Here is a 21022-nt window from a genome sequence, read left to right as displayed (position 1 = left end):
TAAAGCATCTCTAATCATATTCCACAGAGATAATGTGTTAGTAGGGATTTTCTCTGGGCCGTGCTGAGCGCAGTAAGTTTTTAGTTGTTTCCCTACTTTTTCCCAGATATCTAGGTTAACAGTGCCCTCTTGTGGAAACCAAGGACATTGCTCTTGTACAAATGTAAAAAAAAGATTGAATATTAGTTTTCTTAACCTTAATTCCTCTTTTACTTAACAGTTTCAAGATTACTTATACAAAGAGTTGCCGTTCTTTAGTTTCAGTGTTACCCATGTCAGAAAATCTACTATCTTTTCTACTTTTCCCTTTGAAAAGATTTCACTACTTCCCACTCCTCTTTACTCTACTTATTTTCTGCAGATGGGTCCTGGGCACCCTGAGTGGGGTCCTAGCCATCCGAAAACTCCACAACTGGGGGCTTACCTTACTGGGAGCCTGGTTCGGGCGCCACTTGCCGGGGTTCAGCCCCGGTTGGATCCAGGGATTCCCTCGGGAGGACGGCATTGGCGATTAAAAGGATAGATAAAAGGAGAAAGATCAGAGGCTCAGTATAACTGGTTTACGCGGAAAGCCAATAAAACCTGTGACACCAAGTTTGCACTGACCACGGAGGCCGCAGGCGCCCTCTCGAATAGCGGAAGGTGCCCCACCTTGGGCACCTTCTCGAGTGGGTCTTAGAAGCCCGGGCAAATAAGTGGTCTCAGAGGGCCCCCGTGCTCCAATTATTTGTCCTGAAGGAAGAACAGAGAAGAAAAGGAGAGAAAAGGAAACAAGAAAGAATGACACGGGGAGACCAAGCCTGATGAGCAAGGCCCGCACTTTATTTCCCAAAGTAGTTTTTATACCTTAAGTTGTGCATAGAGGATAATGGGGGGTGGGGTAGAGTCATGCAAGGTCAGCAGTCCTTGATCCTTATCGAAGCCAGGTTTTCTTCCTGCAAATTTATCATATGCAAAAGCTTTAGGTGATTTACATCATCTTCTGGCCAGGAGGCCTGTTAACATTTTATGACCCTTTCTTCAGAAAACTTATTTTTCTCTAAAGGTGATTATTCTAAAGTCAGGTGCCACCCTCTGAAAGCATTAGATAAAGTTGCATTCCTATAGGGCAAAAGTGGTGGGCTATAACAAGAAAAGAATTAACTCAAGGGTCCAAGGTTACAAACATTAAAGCCACTACTTACATTTCTATATACCAACTATATTAATCAATACACTCCCAGGGACACAGTAGGTAAGGGATATGGAAACTTGGCAGCAAGCATTAGCTCAACAAAGAAATCCTCTACTAGTTCTATTCTAACAATTTTAACTCTCTGAGAAGCTCTGCATGGTTAGAATATCTTAAGCTTCCCGTGCCTCTCGTGGTTGGGAGGCTGTGAACAATCACATGTGTAGCTGCAGGAATCTGAACAAACCTGTCAGGCAAGCTAGAAAGTCATCAGAGGGGTTTGAATTGAAACACTCCTATTATGCCCAGGAGACTTATTAACTAGAGCTCTAAGTTAATTTTCTTCAGAGAAAGGTGGTCGGGGATAACCCCCCATTAATGTCAGAGGAGTTGGTAAAAGTCATAAAATAGTAAAACAGACAGATTCTGGGTGTGGGGTAGACGCTGAGGCAGATCCAGGGGGCCCCTCGAGCCCTGACTCGCCTTGCCCGTCAGTGCTCTCCCACATGACCTTGTCATGTGTGGGAGCTCCCGTGCTGGCCCCGGCAAGGAAGGAGACAGATGTGGCCAGGAGGATAAAGAGAGGAATCAAAAGGAGAGAGACCAATTCAGCCAGTGGAACACACAAAGAGATTCACAAGTTGGGTAGAGAAGAGAAGGGGGAGGGAGGAGATAGAGGTGACCTGGTGGAGAAAAAGGAGAGTCTAAAGGGGGAGAGAGCAGTCAAGCCAGCAATCTCACTCCCAAGTAAAAATGGGTACTGAAGATTGGGTTCTTAAAGGTACAAAATTGATAACAAATACCAAAAAGCAAAGATTAAAAATCTAGAGTAGAGGTTGGATTTTCAAAAATACAACATTAAAAAAAAGAAAAAAGTCACAAAAATTATTAAAAAAAAAAATATATATATATATATATATGAAGTTTGCTTTAAAAAATAGGGTATTTTTTTTTTCAAAGTAATAGGTTATAAAAATGAAAATTAAAGGAGTAATAGAGGACTTAAAAATTAAAAAAAAAAAGAATGATCATAAAAATAGTAAAAATACATCTAGGACTTTCTCTGGTGTTGTTGTGGGAAGTGTGGGGTCAGTTTATTTTCAGATAGTTCCTTGGTCCGGCTTATATTTGTCAAGATCTATAGGCCCCTTCCTATGTAGTTGGTACTAACTACAGGGTTTTAATCTAATGCACCTGTCACTTTCAAGGCGGTTCCCCCTGTTTTGGCTTCTTCTGTTTGCTGGTCTCTTGAGTGTCTGATTTCCGCCCTGACACAAGGGGGGCAGTGGTGGACACTTTTTTAGGCTCACTTGTTCAGTCACACTATAGGGACGTAGGGACGCTGCAAACAAATAACACTGGAGTGTGCTCGCAGTGTCTCAGCCACAGTGGGTCTGCCCCCACTCACGGCCTGTGTGCCCTTCCTGCCCACACTTCTCAGGCTCTATGTTGCTCTGCTGGGAACTGTCCGAGGCCAGCCCTGGGCTGCATGCACCTCCCAGGTCTAAGCCGCTCAGGTTCAGGCACTCAGGAAGTCCTCAGAGGCACAAACACGGTTGGGCCTGAGTTTTGTGCCCTTCCCAGGTCCGAGCAGCTCAGGTGATGAAGTGTTTGGCAAGTGCAGTCGCTGCGACTTATCACCTCCCCTGTCCCTGCTGCTTGGTTTTCTGGGTGTACAACCAGTGCACCTTATCAGGCAGATATTGACTGTCCAGAACCCCAAGTAGTCTTTGTTAGCAAAGAAGCCTGCTTGCAGTTTGGTAGATAATGTCTCTCTGGGGCTGCGATTGTCCCCTTCTGGCTTTGGCTGCCTGTCACCAGAGGGGGATGGTCTGCAGCTGACTACCTCTGTACAGTTCTTTGTTCTGTGAGCGTGCCTGGCGGTGTCTTAAGTTAGAGGTTTTCCCATGGTAGCTATCCCAAAGTCTGGTTTGCTAGCCCAAGTTAGTTCCCTCAGATTGCCCTCGGGGCATTCAGGCCTGGTCCTTACTCTGCAGCCCGCGCCCTCCCTGCCCAGCCCCTGCTTGCTAGTGGTGGGTGCAGGCGTCTGCGCTGCTTCTCTGCTGGGGGAGTTACCATTGGGCATGTAATCTGTGGGTTTTAATTATTTATTTATTTTCCCTCCCAGTTATGTTGCCGTCTGTGCTTCCAAGGCTCACCGCAGACTCGGCAGTGAGAGTGTTTCCTGGTGTTTGGAAACTTCTCTCTTTTTAAGACTCCCTTCCCGGGATGGAGCTCCATCCCCCCCTCTTTTGTCTCTTTTTTTGTCTTTTATATCTTTTCCTACCTCCTTTTGAAGACAATGGGCTGCTTTTCTGGGTGACTGATGTCCTCTGCCGGCATTCAGAAGTTGTTCTGTGGAATTTATTCAGCGTTTAAATGTTCTTTTGATGAATTTGTGGGGGAGAAAGTGGTCTCCCCGTCCTATTCCTCCGCCATCTTCACTGATGCTTCTGAGCTATGTTTTTAATATTTTGACTGTTTTCTATAGCAATTGCAGCAATTTACATCCCTACCAACACTGCAAGAGGGTTCCCTTTGCTGCAGGTTACTGCTAGTATTTATTTCTGATCATTTTTATGACAGCTATTGTAAGGGGTGTAAGGTGATCTCTCAGTAGGGTTTTGATTTGCATTTCCCTGATGGTTAGTGATGCTGAGCACCATTTCATGTATCCGATGGCCATTTCTATAATCAGGTTAATGATCCAGTGGAGAATCTGATGGTGGAAATGTGCAGCTCTTTTCTAGGGACGGAATAGAGGGGATTTTTTTCAGGTGGCATAAAAAGCTGATGACTCTTGTTCTCTAAGCTGTGGCTCCAAGGGGTGAGACACATGCCAGCAGGAAAGCAGGCATGATGAGAGCAGGGCATCACCAGTGTCATCAGCAGAGAGGTTGGGACATTGATACATTTAGTAATTTTATCAATCCTGGACAAGCGGGGTTGGGGGAGGGTGGGGAGCATCAGATCAGATCAGTCGCTCAGTCGTGTCTGACTCTTTGCGACCTCATGAATCGCAGCACCCCAGGCCTCCCTGTCCATCACCAACTCCCAGAGTTCACTCAGACTCACGTCCATCGAGTCAGTGATGCCATCCAGCCATCTCATCCTCTGTCGTCCCCTTCTCCTCCTGCCCCCAATCCCTCCCAGCATCAGAGTCTTTGCCAATGAGTCAACTCTTCGCATGAGGTGGCCAAAGTACTGGAGTTTCAGCTTTAGCATCATTCCTTCCAAAGAAATCCCAGGGCTGATCTCCTTCAGAATGGACTGGTTGGATCTCCTTGCAGTCCAAGGGACTCTCAAGAGTCTTCTCCAACACCACAGTTCAAAAGCATCAATTCTTCGGCGCTCAGCCTTCTTCACAGTCCAACTCTCACATCCATACATGACCACAGGAAAACCCATAGCCTTGACTAGATGGACCTTTGTTGGCAAAGTAATGTCTCTACTTTTGAATATGCTATCTATATTGGTCATAACTTTCCTTCCAAGGAGTAAGCGTCTTTTAATTTCATGGCTGCAGTCACCATCTGCAGTGATTTTGGAGCCCAAAAAAATAAAGTCTGACACTGTTTACACTGTTTCCCCACCTATTTCCCATGAAGTGATGGGACCGGATGCCACGATCTTCGTTTTCTGAATGTTGAGCTTTAAGCCAACCTTTCCACTCTCCACTTTCACTTTCATCAAGAGGCTTTTGAGTTCCTCTTCACTTTCTGCCATAAGGGTGGTGTCATCTGCATATCTGAGGTTATTGATATTTCTCCCGGCAATCTTGATTCCAGCTTGTGTTTCTTCCAGTCCAGCACTTCTCATGATGTACTCTGCATAGAAGTTAAATAAACAGGCTGACAATATACAGCCTTGACGTACTCCTTTTCCTATTTGGAACCAGTCTGTTGTTCCATGTCCAGTTCTAACTGTTGCTTCCTGACCTGCATACAAATTTCTCAAGAGGCAGATCAGGTGGTCTGGTTTTCCCATCTCTTGAAGAATTTTCCACAGTTTATTGTGATCCACACAGTCAAACGCTTTGGCATAGTCAATAAAGCAGAAATAGATGATTTTCTGGAACTCTCTTGCTTTTTCCATGATCCAGCGGATGTTGGCAATTTGATCTCTGGTTCCTCTGCCTTTTCTAAAACCAGCTTGAACATCAGGAAGTTCACGGTTCACATATTGCTGAAGCCTGGCTTGGAGAATTTTGAGCATGACTTTACTAGCACGTGAGATGAGTGCAATTGTGCGGTAGTTTGAGCATTCTTTGGCATTGCCTTTCTTTGGGATTGGAATGAAAACTGACCTTTTCCAGTCCTGTGGCCACTGCTGAGTTTTCCAAATTTGCTGGCATATTGAGCATGTCCCTCTCCAAATGCTGTTCTGAGCGTCCTGCTCTGCCATCAGATGGCTGGCAGGTGGCGCAAGAACCACCCCTTTCTTCCGTGTGCAGGGCTCCAGCGCAACCTGTCCACTTAATTGCAGGCCATTCTTCCCTGTGGCCAAGAGATTCCGCCCCCCCCCACCTCCCCCACCCCAGGATGACTGAGGGGGCATCGCAGGGCCTTTGGAACAAGTGTCTGCGTGTGGCCACGTCTGAAGGAAAAGAGATCTCCCTGTTGGCGCCACGGCATCTGAGGAGAGGCTGTGGGGCTCTTGTCCAGGACATTATTTTCTTATACAGCAGCACAGAATCAATATTGCTGGGAGAAGTATCAATAATCTCAGATACACAGATACACAGATGACAGATGACACCACCCTTATGGCAGAAAATGAAGAGTAACTAAACAGCCTCTTGTTGAAAGTGAGAGAGGAGAGTGAAAAAGCTGGCTTAAAACTCAACATTCAGAAAAGTAAGATCATGGCATCTGGTCCCATCACTTAACAGCAAATACATGGATAAACAATGGAAACAATGAGAGACTATATTTTCTTGGGTTCCAAAATCATTGCAGATTGTGACTGCAGCCATGAAATTAAAAGATGCTTGCTCTTTGGGAGAAAAGCTATGAGAAACCTAGACAGCATGTTAAAAAGCAGAGACATTACTTTGCCAACAAAAGTCTGTCTAGTATAAGCTATGATTTTTCCAGTAGTCATGTATGGATGTGATAGCTGGACTATAAAGAAAGCTGAGCACCAAAGAATTGATGCTTTTGAACTGTGGTGTTAGGGAAGACTCTTGAGAGTCCTTTGGACACCAAGGAGATCCAACTAGTCCATCCTAATGGAAATCAGTCCTGAATATTCATTGGAAGGACTGATGCTGAAGCTGAAACTCAAATACTTTGGCCACTTGATACAAAAAACTGACTCATTGGAAAAGACCTCGATGCTGGGAAAGAGTGAATGTGGGAGGAGAAGGGGACGGCAGATGATGAGATGGCTGGATGGCATCACCGACTCGATGGACATGAGTTTGAGTAAACTCTGGGAGTTGGTGATGGACAGGGAGGCCTGGCCTGCTGCAGTCCATGGGGTCACAAATAATCGGACACGACTGAGTGACTGAACTGAACTGAGCAGCACAGAGCTTTCCTTTTCTGGAAGCTCCCCTGTGTTTTCCTCTCTACTTTCTATATTATTGTTTAAATTTTTTCATTTAAAATCTTTTTTATTGAAGTATAGATGATATACAATAAAGTCTGTGAGACACTGATTCACAATTTTAAAAGTATATACTCCATTTATGGGACCTGGCTCAATGGATAAAGAAGCCCCTTCAATGCATTAGATGCAGGAGATGCAAGTTCCATCCTTGGGTCAGGACGATCCCCAGAAGGAGGAAACGGCAACTTACTCCAGTGTTCTTGCCTGGAGAATCCCAAGGATAGAGGATCCTGGCAGCCTACAGTTCATAGGGTCACAGAGTCAGAGGCGACTGACTCTGTTTATAGTTATTATAAAACATTGGCTATATCCTCTGTGCTGTACAATATTTCCTTGTAGCTTAAACATAAAATTTTGTACCTCCTTATCCCCAGTCTTACACTGCCCCTCCCTCTTCCCTCTTCCCACTAGTTTGTTCTCTGTATCTATGAGTCTTTCTTTTTTTGTTTTATTCACTAGTTTATTATTTATATTCAGGTAATATATTAACAAGGCTTATTTTATAGCTGGAGCTGGTTTTAAGGGGCTGGTTTGGAGGAAATGTGTGCTCTGGGGTCCGTTACAGACCCAGGGTTGTCTTATGGGAGGAAACCCTGCACGATTCAGAGATGGAAACACGTGTGTAAAGAAAGGAAAGTATCAGTGACAAGGACCTTCCACTCCAGGGAGTTGAATGAGACGGGGACACGGAGGGTGGGCCTGGTGAGAGACACATAATCCCTTATAATTATGAACATGCTGTCATTATTTTTTCTTCACATGCCCTCTGTCAGGTTATAAAAATGTCTATTTTCACTAGTGGCATAGAAGAGAGTTTTCCTCCCTGATCCTCAAGGGCACTGAATTATTCATTTATTCACTAGTGCAAAGATCTTTACTAAACATATGCTATGGGCAGACAATGTGCATAGAATTTAAAAGTGACTGAAAACAACAACAACAACAACAACAACACCACCACCTAATTTGGACTGTGAAGAAGGCTGAGCGCCGAAGAATTGATGCTTTTGAACTGTGGTGTTGGAGAAGACTCTTGGAGACTTGCAGAAGACTGCAAGGAGATCCAACCAGTCCATTCTGAAGCAGATCAGCCCTGGGATTTCTTTGGAGGGAATGATGTTAAAGCTGAAACTCCAGTGCTTTGGCCACCTCATGCGAAGAGTTGACTCATTGGAAAAGACCCTGATGCTGGGAGGGATTGGGGGCAGGAGGAGAAGGGGATGACAGAGGATGAGATGGCTGGATGGCATCACTGACTCGATGGACGTGAGTCTGAGTGAACTCTGGGAGTTGGTGATGGACAGGGAGGCCTGGCGTGCTGCAATTCATGGGGTCGCAAAGAGTCGGACATGACTGAGCGACTAAACTGAACTGAAGATGGAAGTGTATGAAAACACGTTAATGTATTCATATTTTAAATATGTTGAAATCAGAATGTTTTAAAATTTTACTTTCATGGCTTTAAAAGAATACAAATTATCTGTAGCACATCTAAAATAGACTTCTTAGCTTGTTTTCAAATTAAAATATTGCCATGCCTGATATTTTCTCATAGCATAGAGATAAATATTTGTAAATATTAGTTTACTGAAACATGTTTTGCAACATCTAATATGATTAGTATAGTTAAAAATAAAAATACCAAGGTCACTACCAAAATTTTTTGAGATTAATAAAAATATTGTCAATCAGTTTAGAATATCCAAACAGTTGTAATCTTTAACATACTAGCAATTGCACACTACTCAAGACAATTTAAGACAAAATACATTAAAACCTAAAACTTAAGCATATTTTAAGAGCCAAGACAATGACTCGTTGCTGTTGTTCAGTCGCTGAGTAGTGTCTGACTCTTTGCAACCCTGTGAACTGCAGCGAGCCAGGCTCCTCTGTCCTCCACTGTCTCCTGCAGTTTGCTCAAATTCATATCCATTGAGCCAGGGATGCTACCTGACCATCTCATCCTCTGCCCCTCTTGTCTCGTCTCCTTCAATTGTTCCAAGCATCTGGGTCGTTTCCAATGAGCTGGCTCTTCGCATCAGGTGGGCAAAGTATTGGAGCATTGGCTTCAGCATCAGCCCTTCCAATGAATATTCAGGACTGATTTCCTTTAGTACAGACTGGTTTAATCTTCTTGCTGTTCAAGAAAGTCTCAAGAGTCTTCTCCAGCATAATTTGAAAGCATCGATTCTTCAGCGCTCAACCATTTTTATGGTCCAAATGTCACATCCATATAGTATGACTACTGGAAAAACCATAGCTTTGCTATATGGACAATTGTTAGCAAAGTGGTGTCTCTGCTTTTTAATACAGTGTCTAGGTTTGTTATGGCGTTCCTTCCAAGAAGCAAGTATATTTAAATTACATGGCTGCAGTCATCATCCACAGTGATTCTGGAACCCAGGAAAATAAAATCTGTCACTGTTCCTACTTCTCCCCATCTATTTGCTATGAAGAGATGGGACCAGATGACATGGTCTTAGTTTTTTGAATGTTGAGTTTTAAGCCAGATTTTTCATTCTCCTCTTTCACCTTCATCAAGAGGCTCTTTAGTTCCTCTCTGCCTTCCGCCATTACAGTGGTATCATCTGCATATATGAGGCTGTTGACAACCTGTAACCTTCCTCTTTCTCTGTTTCTTCCCGTATTCTGGATGTCTCCAATAAACGCCTACCAATGAAACCATAGAAAAGGTGGCTTTTTCTGACTGCCCACATAATTTAAGACTGGACTAGGGTACTCTTGCTTTTGATTTCATTTGAAATAGCATTTTGGTATCAGAAAGGGCAGTGCAGGTGGTTTTGAGATGTCATCTGCAAAATGAAGCCTTTTTGGCAAAGATGGGTAGGCACTGCTGTTGTAAGTGTGACACCTCAGCCAAAAGGGAAATGCTGAGTTCTTCCATTGGCACAAACAAACTCACAAAAATAAACCAAGCAGGAAATTGGAAAGATAAACCCACACCAACAAAGGGACAAGTGTCCCTCATAAGACAAGGCCAGAGAAAGACCCAACATCCTTGTGGCCCCCAAATGCTCTAGAAAATTAATATTCTGTAAGGAAACAGAAAAAAACATGTGCAGGTCCAATGAGAGGCAATGCACATGGCTACTGTAGCTCAGAGATGGCCTGACACCTTGGATGTACATGTGGGCAAAGGTAACCAGTGCAGAGAGCAGTGGTCATCATCTCAGCGCTAGGTGCTCAGTATGGTGACAACCAGCCTTCAGGACCACAAGAGGGAGCAGAGGGCCTAGAAGAACCCACAGACATCTCTCTCTCTCTCTGGGAGAAGACTGTGCAGGATGCATCAAGGCACCACAGGTGCATCCCTTTACTATCAATGCCCATCCTCAGGGTGGATCCCACTCCACTTCTGGCACAGTTTTTCCTATCATCTTTCTTGCTCACCTTTGGCGGTCCAAAGCCGAAAGCCTTGTGGGCTCCTGCGGAGACTAAACTCCCTTCAGCTGCTCACACAGCCAAGGGGACACAAGAATGCCTGTGGCCTGTGGCTCACAGATGTAAGATCAGCGGCCTGTCAACCCGACCTGGGGGTCGGTGCTGAAAGTGAAGCCTTTCACTGGACACAGCGTCCCTGCTGGTAGAACTGCTGAATCCATCAAAGTGTGGAAATTCTAACTGAAAAACCACCATCTTTCTGACAAGGTCTCCAAAAGAGTTTAGGAGCAATGAATTTGGAAACCAGAGGGAATGACATGAATGTAGATGGAAACTTGACACCTTACAACAAATTCACTTCAAATTATTCCTAGACATATTTTCCATGCAAAACGTATCACAAATCCAGAAGGAAATCGAGCAGAAATTTGACATGACCTCTGAGTCTTCACACACAATACCAAAAGGCAGTACACAAAGAATAACAAAGGAATACAGTGAACTTTGTAAAATCAAAGATTTGTACTCTGGTAAAGATCTTATGAAAAACGTAAAGGACACATCACAGACTGGGAGACAAATATTTGCATACACAGAGCTTATAAAGGATTTGTCTCCTAATACACAAAGAACATTAACACAAATGAGCCTGAAGGAAAGGTCTGAAGGGACACCAGGCTAAGGAAGGTACATGGAGAGTATACCAAATGATGCCCAGCACTGAGGGCCCGAGAAACACGGTCTAGCTCCACTCCCTGAGCCCTGTGTGACCCTGAATGGCCTGTTCTACCTGGAGGCTCAGAGAGATGGACAGGGAGGAAGGGGAAGAGAAATCATTTGTATTTCTAACACTCACAGCAAACACTTAGAATGAGAAGGCAAGTATCAACCCCACTGACAATGACATTCACTGAAAGGAAATACCTAGGAGTGCATCTATCCCAGGAGGGAAGCACCTGTTCTCAGGGAACTGCAAGATGGGTGAAAGAATGTGAAGCCCACACAATTCAATGGAAAATTAGCTGTTCTCGTGGATCAGAAGAATTCCTATTGGTAAAATGATGTCACCCACCCCCAACCCCGCTGTGGGGCAATCCAGAGGGTCCATGCTATTCCTCTCAAAATAACAACAGATGTTCTTAGGGCATTGTAACCAAAGAATTTCAAAATGTGTATGGAAACACAAAGGAGCCAAAATAGTCAATACAATCGGGTGAAAAGCCCTGAAATGGACATACCAGGCTGCCTGATAGACAGTTAGACTACAACACTAGGATCATCAAGACAGCATGGTACTGGTAATAAATAAAGCACACCAAACCGGATCCATGGAATAGAGTTGAGAGTCCAGAAATAAACCCAAGCTTCTATGGTCAATTCATCTACAACAAAGGAGGGGAGAATATACAAATGGGAATAAGGGCTTCTTCAATAAAAGGCCATAGGAAAATTACATGGTTACCTCTGAACAATCACATTGGCTTTTGGTCTCATAATACCTCAGATTCAGTGAAACATATCAACGCAAAGCCTGAAGTTATGAAACTCTTTGAAATAAGCATGGGTCATAGGCTCCTAAAAGTCAGGGGCTTCTGAACATGTGGTGGGGGGAACCAAAAATGGGTCTCTTTAAGTAAAGGAAACAGGAAACCAAAGTACACCAATGGGCTTCCATCCAATTAAACAGCTTTGCAACAGAAAAGCTAAGCATTCGCAAATCAAAATGGTAGCAAACTGAACATTAAAGAATATTTGCAAGTGGAATATCTGATAAGGGGTTCATACGTAAAATAGGCTAAGAACTCACACCACTAAGTCTCCCAGAAACACCACCAGACCTATCCCTTCCTTTAACACCAACTCCAACCCCAAACCTTTATCTCACTCTAAACTAAACCCTAAAGCCTAACCCTAAGTGAACAATATACATGCATACATGCATGCATGCATCCACAGGAGAAACACAGAGAGGAAGAGACAAACTGAATTTAGAAAGGTCAAGAAAGAGATAGATCTAGAGAGACAGACTGAACGATGGAGAGAGGAAATGAGTAGATGCTGGGGTCCAGCCCCAGCAGGATCCAGGGGTACCCTCAGGATGATGGCATTGGCAATAAGGAAAGTAAAAGGGGAGAGAAAGGGGCTTGATCTTCCTTGGTTTACACAGAAAGCCAATGAAGCTCCTGTGTTCCAAGGAATCATCCTGAAAGAAGAACAGAGAGAGAAAGAAAAAGAAAGAGAGAATGACACGGGGAGACCAAGCTTTGGTGAGTGAGGTCCATAACTTTATTTTCAAAAGGAACTTTTATACCTTGACTTGTACATAGAGGGAAATGAAAGATGCAAAGTCATACAGAGTCAGCCCAAACATTACATCTGTTTTGTCTTTATCGAAACCAGGATTTTTTCTGCATACCTTTCCCATAAACAATGTTGTGTACATTATCTTCTGGCCTTGGAGGCCTGTGGATATTTTATAACCCTTTTTTGATAAAGGCTGCTCAACCAGAAAACTTATTTTCCCTTGACGCGTTTTTTCTTTATATATCTAATCTATGTCAGCCTCAGAAAGTGTTAAACAGAGTTACATTCTCACGGAGCAAAGGTGCAGTGAGTCACAACAAAGAAAGAACCAATTAGCTCAAAGGTCTGATGTGGTTAATTCCAAGGCTACTACTTGTTTTTCTTACATTCCGACTATGTTAACTAATGCACTCCCAGGTGCACAATGGATAAGGGATATGGGAACTTGGCAGCAAGCATTGGCTCCACAATGAAATCTTACACCAGCCCTACTCTAATAGTTTTTAACTCTTTGAAAGGCTCTATATTTTTAGAATGTTTTAGGCCTCCCATGTCTCTCACAGTTGGGAGGCTGTGAACAATCACATGCGTAGCTGCAAGAGGCTGGATAAACCGGTCAGGCAAGCTAGAAAGCCATCAGAGGGGTTTGAATTGAAATACTCATTTCATGCCCAGGAGACTTATTAATTAGAGCCATAAGTTGACTTTTTCCAGAGAAAGGTGGTCGGGGATAGCCCCTGTTAATGTCAGAAGAGTTGGTGAAAGGCACAAAATAGTAAGACAGACAGATTTTGGTTTTGGGGTAGATGCTCGAGCAGATCCAGGGAATCCCTCAAGTCCTGATCTGCCTTTGCCTGTCAGGTCTTCTCCGCATGACCTTTGTCATGGGTGGGACTTCCCGTTGTGGCTCCCGGCAAGTAGATTTCACAGAATTTGCATGAATCTATCTTGAGGTTTGACCAATGACAGTGCCTATTCACCCTGCAAGGGGGGAAATGACCCAAGGTGATGAGAGTAAAACACAAGGATGCTGGGAGCAATTGTAGGGACAGCCTCCCCCTCTCCTAGAGGCTGAAATGGGACACTTGAACCAGAATTTCAATGGAAGAGGAGGACGAGGAAGGTTGATATAAGAGCGGGCAATGTCTGAATATTACTTTCTGGTCCTCCCAATGCGGGGTCAAGAAATAGGCAGGAAGGGGAGTGGCTTTTTCTAGGTCCTAGAGCCCATCCAGGCCTGTTTCAGCCCCATTCTATGCTAGGTCGGCCCTGTATTGAATCCTTCCTATGTGAAGTCTCAGTGCACAAGCTCCATGTGATACCAGCCCACAGGTTAGACAGGCACTGGAGCTGTTTGTAGGCCAAGAGACCTAGGCAGGAGATGGGAGAATGACCCCTACTCTGCAGATGGAGAGACTGGGGAAACCCTGAGGAGCACATGGCTTGTCCAGGGCCACATCATAGATGAGAAGGAGGAGTCTAGTCTGACAGCAGCTGTGTCCTCAGAGCTCAGGCCCTGGCAGCACCCAGGCCTCCCAAGGCTGAGGGGTGGGTGGAGTGGTAGTCACTGTGTCTGCACATGACCTAAGGGGGTGGGTGAACAGTCAGAAACCCAGAGGTTCCCTTGGGGAGCTTTGTGTAAGGGAATTCAGCAATGAACCCAGGAAATGATGTCACTTCCCGGCAACAGAACCGCAAAGAACTCGGAACCCGGGTCTCCAGGCCTCCACAGTGGAGAGGAGCCCCCAGCCAGATCGCTTGCTGCCAAGATGTTCTGCTGTTTGCCCCTGCCCAGAGGCTGGGGCCTCAGGAGAGCTCACGGGCAGAGTGTGTGGGAACGCGGTCAACACTGGCTCAGGGTCCCCCCAAGAGGCCTCTGGCCCTTTGCCCAAAGGAACAGGAAGGTAACACGGTAGCCCCAGGCCAGGCCAGGTCCCCTCTCCCATCCCACCCGGGTAGCCCTGAGTCCTTTCCCTGTGATGTGGATGGAGGTTTCTAGGGGTATGTCGGCCTCAAGCAAGTCCAGGCAGATATGGGTCAGAAGGCTGTGGGCTGGTTGTGTCCACACCCCAGGGGAGAGCAGGCTGGGCAGGATGGGGAGAGTCCAGGCAGCACCATCTGCCCACGCTGACCTCACGCCCTCAGGTGGGTCTCCTTCGTCCTGGGTGCATATCTGAGCAGACACTCATCTCTGCTCGTTGTGGGAACAGACGTTCGAGTGGGCAGAAGCAGCAGCCATACTGGTCAGGCCCAGCTCAGTAAACTCCAAGCAGGGCTGGCTGACGGTCAGTGTCATTTCAGAGCTTCACACTGGATGTGGTCAATTAGGGGGCACCCCATCCACCTCCCCGAGGAAGGGGTCGGACCACCACCCCTCTGCCCGTGAGGCCCAGCACAGGCTCCAGGTAAGCATGCCCAAGGAGTCAGCCCAACTTGGAATGAAGAGGAAGCGGGGAAGGCCTGATTCTCAGGACACACCCCAGGGACTAGTCTCAGGCTTCCACAGAGCTCAGCACATCTGGCTCCTGAACCAGAGCCCTGAGAAGCCCTGCCTCTGAGACAGCAGGAGGACCTGGAGCCCAGCATGGCAGAGCACAGAGGTGAGGAGCCTGGGGCTGTGCATGTGAGTATGTGGGGAGGGGGTGCTGAGTCACACAGAGAGGAGTCCCCCAGAGCTGGGGCTGGGCCTGGAGCAAAGGCTGGCCTCACACCACCCATCTTATAGACTGCAGAGAAGACTCCCATGCTGGATATTCTTTGGGAATCTCTAGGAAGTTTGAGTGTCCAGTTAGGCACATGGCAAGGCTGGCCTGTGGGCAAACTTTTCTTTTCTCCCAGCTCTAGCTCTGGCCTTCAAATTCAACCAGGCTCCACTTCCAAGACCTACCCCTACAGAGGTGGTTACTCCAGGTGCAGAACCCAGGGATCCACTGACGGGAGATCGAGATCTGAGATTTCCCCTCCCAAAGACATCAGGCCACCTGGGTACTGGCCAGCACCCTGAGAAGATCGGACCTCTGTGCCTGCAGGACCCCAAGCCACAGGCACCGATGTCCCACCCGCTCAGTGAGAACATCCAACTCCACCTGTACCTGCTCAGGCTTTGGCAGGAGAACCCGAGTCAGGGGATGAGTCACCACCTCTGTAGGGAGAGCCTGCCCTGGCTCCTGCCCAACACTCAGATGCCCATGATGACTGACCCACCCCTTCAGGGAGAATGGGCCCCCGCTCTGGACAGAGACCCAGAGTTCTTTCTGGAAACACCTTGTCCAGGGGAGCGGTTGGCTCTGCAGTCTCCATCCCTGTCTGCTTCCGTGGACGCCATCAACTCACTCCCCACCCAGGGGAGATTGAGTTCCCTTCCCCTGAGCGTATTTTCATCTGGTTTGTGTGTAGCTTTCTTGTGATTTTTTTTTATGGCTTTATGTATTTTTTTCTGTTAAGTTTTTGTTAATAAATGGAGGTGATGGAATTCCAGTTGAGCTATTTCAAATCCTGAAAGATGATGCTGTGAAAGTTCTTCATTCAATATGCCAGCAAATTTGGAAAACTCAGCAGTGGCCACAGGACTGGAAAAGGTCAGTTTTCATTCCAATCCCAAAGAAAGGCAATGCCAAAGAATGCTCAGACTACCGCACAATTGCACTCATCTCACACGCTAGTAAAGTAATGCTCAAAGTTCTCCAAGATGGGCTTCAGCAATACGTGAACAGTGAACTTCCAGATGTTCAAGCTGGTTTTAGAAAAGGCAGAGGAACCAGAGATCAAATTGCCAATATCTGCTGGATCATCGAAAAAGCAAGAGAGTTCCAGAAAAACATCTCTTTCTGCTTATGACTATGCCAAAGCCTTTGACTGTGTGGATCACAATAAACTGTGGAAAATTCTGAAAGAGTTGGGAATACCAGACCACCTGACCTGCCTCTTGAGAAATTTGTATGCAGGTCAGGAAGCAACAGTTAGAACTGGACATGGAACAACAGACTGGTTCCAAATAGGAAAAGGAGTACATCAAGGCTGTATATTGCCACCCTGCTTATTTAACTTATATGCAGAGTACATCATGAGAAACGCTGGACTGGAAGAAACACAAGCTGGAATCAAGATTGCCGGGAGAAATATCAATAACCTCAGATATGCAGATGACACCACCCTTATGGCAGGAAGTGAAGAGGAACTCAAAAGCCTCTTGATGAAAGTGAAAGTGGAGAGTGAAAAAGTTGGCTTAAAGCTCAACATTCAGAAAACGAAGATCATGGCATCTTGCCCCATCACTTCATGGGAAATAGATGGGGAAACAGTGGAAACAGTGTCAGACTTTATTTTTTGGGGGCTCCAAAATCATTGCAGATGGTGACTGCAGCCATGAAATTAAAAGACACTTACTCCTTGGAAGGAAAGTTATAACCAACATAGATAGCATATTCAAAAGCAGAGACATTACTTTGCCAACAAAGGTCCGCCTAGTCAAGGCTATGGTTTTCCTTTGGTCATGTATGGATGTGAGAGTTGGACTGTGAAGAAGGCTGAGCGCCGAAGAATTGATGTTTTTGAAGTGTGGTGTTGGAGAAGACTCTTGAGAGTCCCTTGGACTGCAAGGAGATCCAACCAGTCCATTCTGAAGGAGATCAGCCCTGGCATTTCTTCGAAAGGACTGATGCTAAAGCTGAAACTCCAGTACTTTGGCCACCTCGTGTGAAGAGTTGACTCATTGGAAAAGACCCTGATGCTGGGAGGGATTGGGGGCAGGAGGAGAAGGGGATGACAGAGGATGAGATGGCTGGATGGCATCACTGACTCGATGGATGTGAGTCTGAGTGAACTCTGGGAGTTGGTGATGGGCAGGGAGGCCTGGCGTGCTGCGATTCATGGGGTTGCAAAGAGTCGGACACGACTGAGCGACTGAACTGAACTGAACTGAAGTGAATGCCTTCTCAATGCTGTGTAACCATCACTTGTGTACATTCGGACCCTCTCATTCTATGCCCCCCACTTCCCAGCAAAGCCTGGATTCATGTCAAGCACTCCCCGTTTCTCCCTCCCCCACCTGATAACATTTAGTCTTCTTCTTTCTCCATTTCTTCCCATTCTTTGGGTGTCTGCAATCAATGCCAATCACTGAAATGATAGAAAACTGGATATTTTCCTGACTGAAAGTGAAAGTTATAGTCGCTTAGTCTTGTTAGACTCTTTGCAACCCCATGAATTTTACAGTCCATGGAATTATATAGGCCAGAATACTGGAGTGGGTAGCTTTTCCATTCTCCAGGGGATTTTTCTGACTCTCCACAGATTGTAAGACTAAACTTGAGAATTCTTGTTTTTGTTTCATTTGAAGTAGCCTTTGGGTAACTGAAAAGACAGCGTAGGTACTTTCAAGATGTCATCTGCAAAACGAAGCACTTTTGGCAAATGTGGTCAGAACCTCCAGGTAGGCGTTGCTGTTGTAAGTGTGAAATCTCAGCCAGAAGGGAGATGATGAGCTCTTCCTGTTCCACAAACAAATTCACAGAATAAGCCAAAAGAGACAGCTGGAAAATGAAAACCACCAACGACCAAAAAGAGTTCCTCATGAGACAAAGCTAGAGAAAACCCAACATCCTATGGCCCAAAAACCCTCTTGGAAATGAATGTTCCGTAAGGAAGAGAAGAAACATGTGAGGGTGGACAGGCCATGCCCATGGCCAGTGTAGTTTAGAGACGGCCTGACCTCTCAGATGAAGACACATGCCAGTGTAAACCCTTAGCAGACAGCAGCGATGGTCATCACCACGTACATGTTTAGTCTGGTGACAACCTGCCCCAGGTACCACACGAGGGAGCAGACCTGGGTCTCTTCCTCTGCCCCACACCACTCCCTCATGAAGGTGGCTCAGGTGATTTCGGGACCTGCCTGCATGTCTGGCTCATCCATGAACTGCAACCACCTCCAGGGTAGACTCCAACTTCTCTTCTCTATGCATTGTGAACCTGTACACAGTGGGCCTTCAGAACCTCAAGAAACTCACCCCAGCCCCACTATACACAGAAGCCTCCCCAGGCATCAAAACGCCTCTGTAGTCACTTTGGCCCAAGCCCTAGTTCTGGACACCTGGAGCCTACTACAGCCTTTACAGCATGAATAATCAGGTCCTTTATACACAGATTCCCAGCTGTCAGATCTGAGCTTTGGATTCAGAGCTTTGTCCCTCCCGTGTCAGACAGGTGGGCTGTGATGCAGGCAAAGGAGCTCATGAGCTGAGTTTCAAGGGAGGCATCGAAAGGACAGCAGTGGATACAACCTGTTGAAAACTGAGGGAGGGTCCCTGAATGTCTCAGAAAAGGCCTCTGGTGTGCAAGTGTGGAGGAGGGCCCCGATGGTGCAAAGGAAAGAGAGGTGCTCAGGGGCAAAGGGGCCTCTCCTGTAGCAGCTCCAGTGGTAGCCTGTGAACAGTGGACAGCCAATGTGGTCACATGACCATGACTCTAATTTCCTCACAAAGCAAGAGAAAGGGGGCAGGGTGTGGGAGTACCCGGAGGGTGTGGTGGGGTGGATGAAGGGAGGTGCCCTTCCTCTCTTTAGTGCAAACTGCTTTTCTGAGTCTGAGCTTCCAAACAGCAGTTACCAAGTCAGGTCCCCACAGCACCCAGTGTGGGCTGGGTACCTTAGACCCTGTCACACGGACAAGCTCCTCCCTGAGTTCTAACAGCAGGATCTGGGGAGGGGAGTTGTCTGGGTACACACTTCCTTGCTAGCTGAGTTACCACCTTCTTAGAGCTCCAGTTTTGTCCTCTAGAATAAGGACATCGATTGCTACTTTAATCCTGGGAAGACTCTTTAGGGTAATGCTACAATTAGTAGCTGGTCTTGAGATATTGGGCATCCCTGATACCTCAGCTGGTGAAGAATCCTCCTGCATGGCTGAAGAGCCAAATTTAATTCCTGGGTCAGGAATCCTGATCCGCTGCAGAAGGGACAGGCTACCCAGTCCAATATTCTTGGGCCTCCTTTGTGGCTCAGCTGGGAAAGAATCTGCCTGGAATGTGGGAAACCTGGGTTTGATCCCTGGGTTTGGAAGATCCCCTGGAGAAGGGAAAGGCTGCCCATTCAAGTATTCTTGCCTGCAGAATTCCATGAATCATATAGTCCATGGGGTCGCAAAGAGTCGGACTGAAGGACTTTTCACTTCACTTTCAAGAGATATCACAGAATCCAGATTAGACTGGAGTCTCCCAGTGCCATCTGTCATTTCTTCCCTGAAGCCAGCCAAACCCCACATATTTGCATTTCCAGGGTCTCCACTTAGCCTGATGGACAAAAAACCCAGCGTGGTTCCAACAAGCTCACAGATAAGCAGGAGGACTCACAAGCAGATGGCTTCCCTCAGGTCTCAGGTGGAGCTCAGGGACCACAGCAGGAACCAGCGCTCTCAACCCCTGGGCTCAGCAGCACCCTCATTCTCAAGCCAGCGCCTCTGCCCTGACAGGAGCAGGAAGTCACCAACCGCCCCAGGCCGACCTCTTGCCCCAAGTCTACTGCTGTAGACTGACCTCACCGGCCCCACCCCTTCCAGCAGCAGGAGAGCTCCTCTTCCCCTTGATTCCAGAATGAGTCCCGGCTCTGGGCCCCGATTGGTCACTGCCCCAGTCCTGAGCCCATCACGGTGGCCAGGGAGGATGGAACACACCGATTGGACAGATCCAGGTCGGGTGACCATACTCTCCAGGACACCTGTGAGCGCCTCACCATATATCAGGGGTGGAGACAGTGCAATGCCCCAAGACCAGGGCTGAGAATCCAGTCAGTGTGTCCATGTGCTCAGTGTCCTGGGATGAGCTTGCGCATCATCTCTACACGCCGCTTTGTTCTCTGCAGACAAAGTATTCATGACACACCTCTTCCCTACCCAAGCGCAGTTTCACGCACCCATATTCAAGGGAGCAAGGCCTCCTATTTGAAGATAGGTTTGGAGAGCCCCCTCCTAGCATCTAGGCTTCTTCTGTGTGTCATGTCAGAATAGTTGATTCAGTCAAAAAATACCCACGAGCACCACCACGTGCTGCTCTGTGTTTTCAGGATTATTGTCTGTTCTGAGTAGAGGACATGTCCCAGGGGCCCCTCAAATGGAGTGAATTTTGTCCAAGGAAGCACCTGAGACACTGAATCCCTGAATCACTTTGCTGTACACCTTAAACTAACAAATCATTAAAAATCCATAATACCTCAATTAAAAAGAAAAATATTCACCCATCAATAACTGTAAAATTTGTCAAGTATTCCTTTCAAGTGTTGGTTCTTAGTATGTGTCTAGATGCTTGGGTTGTGTTTTGTGAGGCAGGGATTTAACTTACTTTCCCAATGGATGCACAATAGCCCCAATGGGCCTTCTCTCTCCATTTACATATTAAGAAGCATTTTTCAAAATCCCAAGTAGCAAGGACTTCAGAGCTTTGGCAATTTGTGGAGCACCCCAGAGGCAGGTTTCCTTTTCTGTGTCTTCTCCTTGCATTTGGCCTTTGCCAGTTTCTAGTATACAGAAGTGCCCTCAGAGG

The 21022-nt window shown here is 46.4% G+C and overlaps 1 long non-coding RNA gene across 2 annotated transcripts; it reads left to right on the top strand.

Annotated features, from left to right (window-relative positions):
• The first annotated feature begins 14052 nt into the window (after window positions 1–14052).
• LOC132346196 (uncharacterized) lies at window positions 14053–20714 on the top strand. 2 transcript variants are annotated; one of them, XR_009495954.1, is made up of 3 exons: window positions 14053–14394; window positions 14792–15090; window positions 19764–20714. It is a non-coding gene; the product is annotated as an uncharacterized lncRNA (long non-coding RNA). The 2 variants fall into 2 exon arrangements; XR_009495955.1 differs by having other exon boundaries at window positions 14053–14895; window positions 14997–15090.
• The last annotated feature ends 308 nt before the right edge of the window (window positions 20715–21022 follow it).

Source organism: Bos taurus, chromosome 9, assembly GCF_002263795.3.
Source record: "Bos taurus isolate L1 Dominette 01449 registration number 42190680 breed Hereford chromosome 9, ARS-UCD2.0, whole genome shotgun sequence".
NCBI lineage: Eukaryota > Metazoa > Chordata > Mammalia > Artiodactyla > Bovidae > Bos > Bos taurus.
Note: the sequence above shows the minus strand (reverse complement) of the source record. Positions and strands in the feature narration are given on the sequence as shown.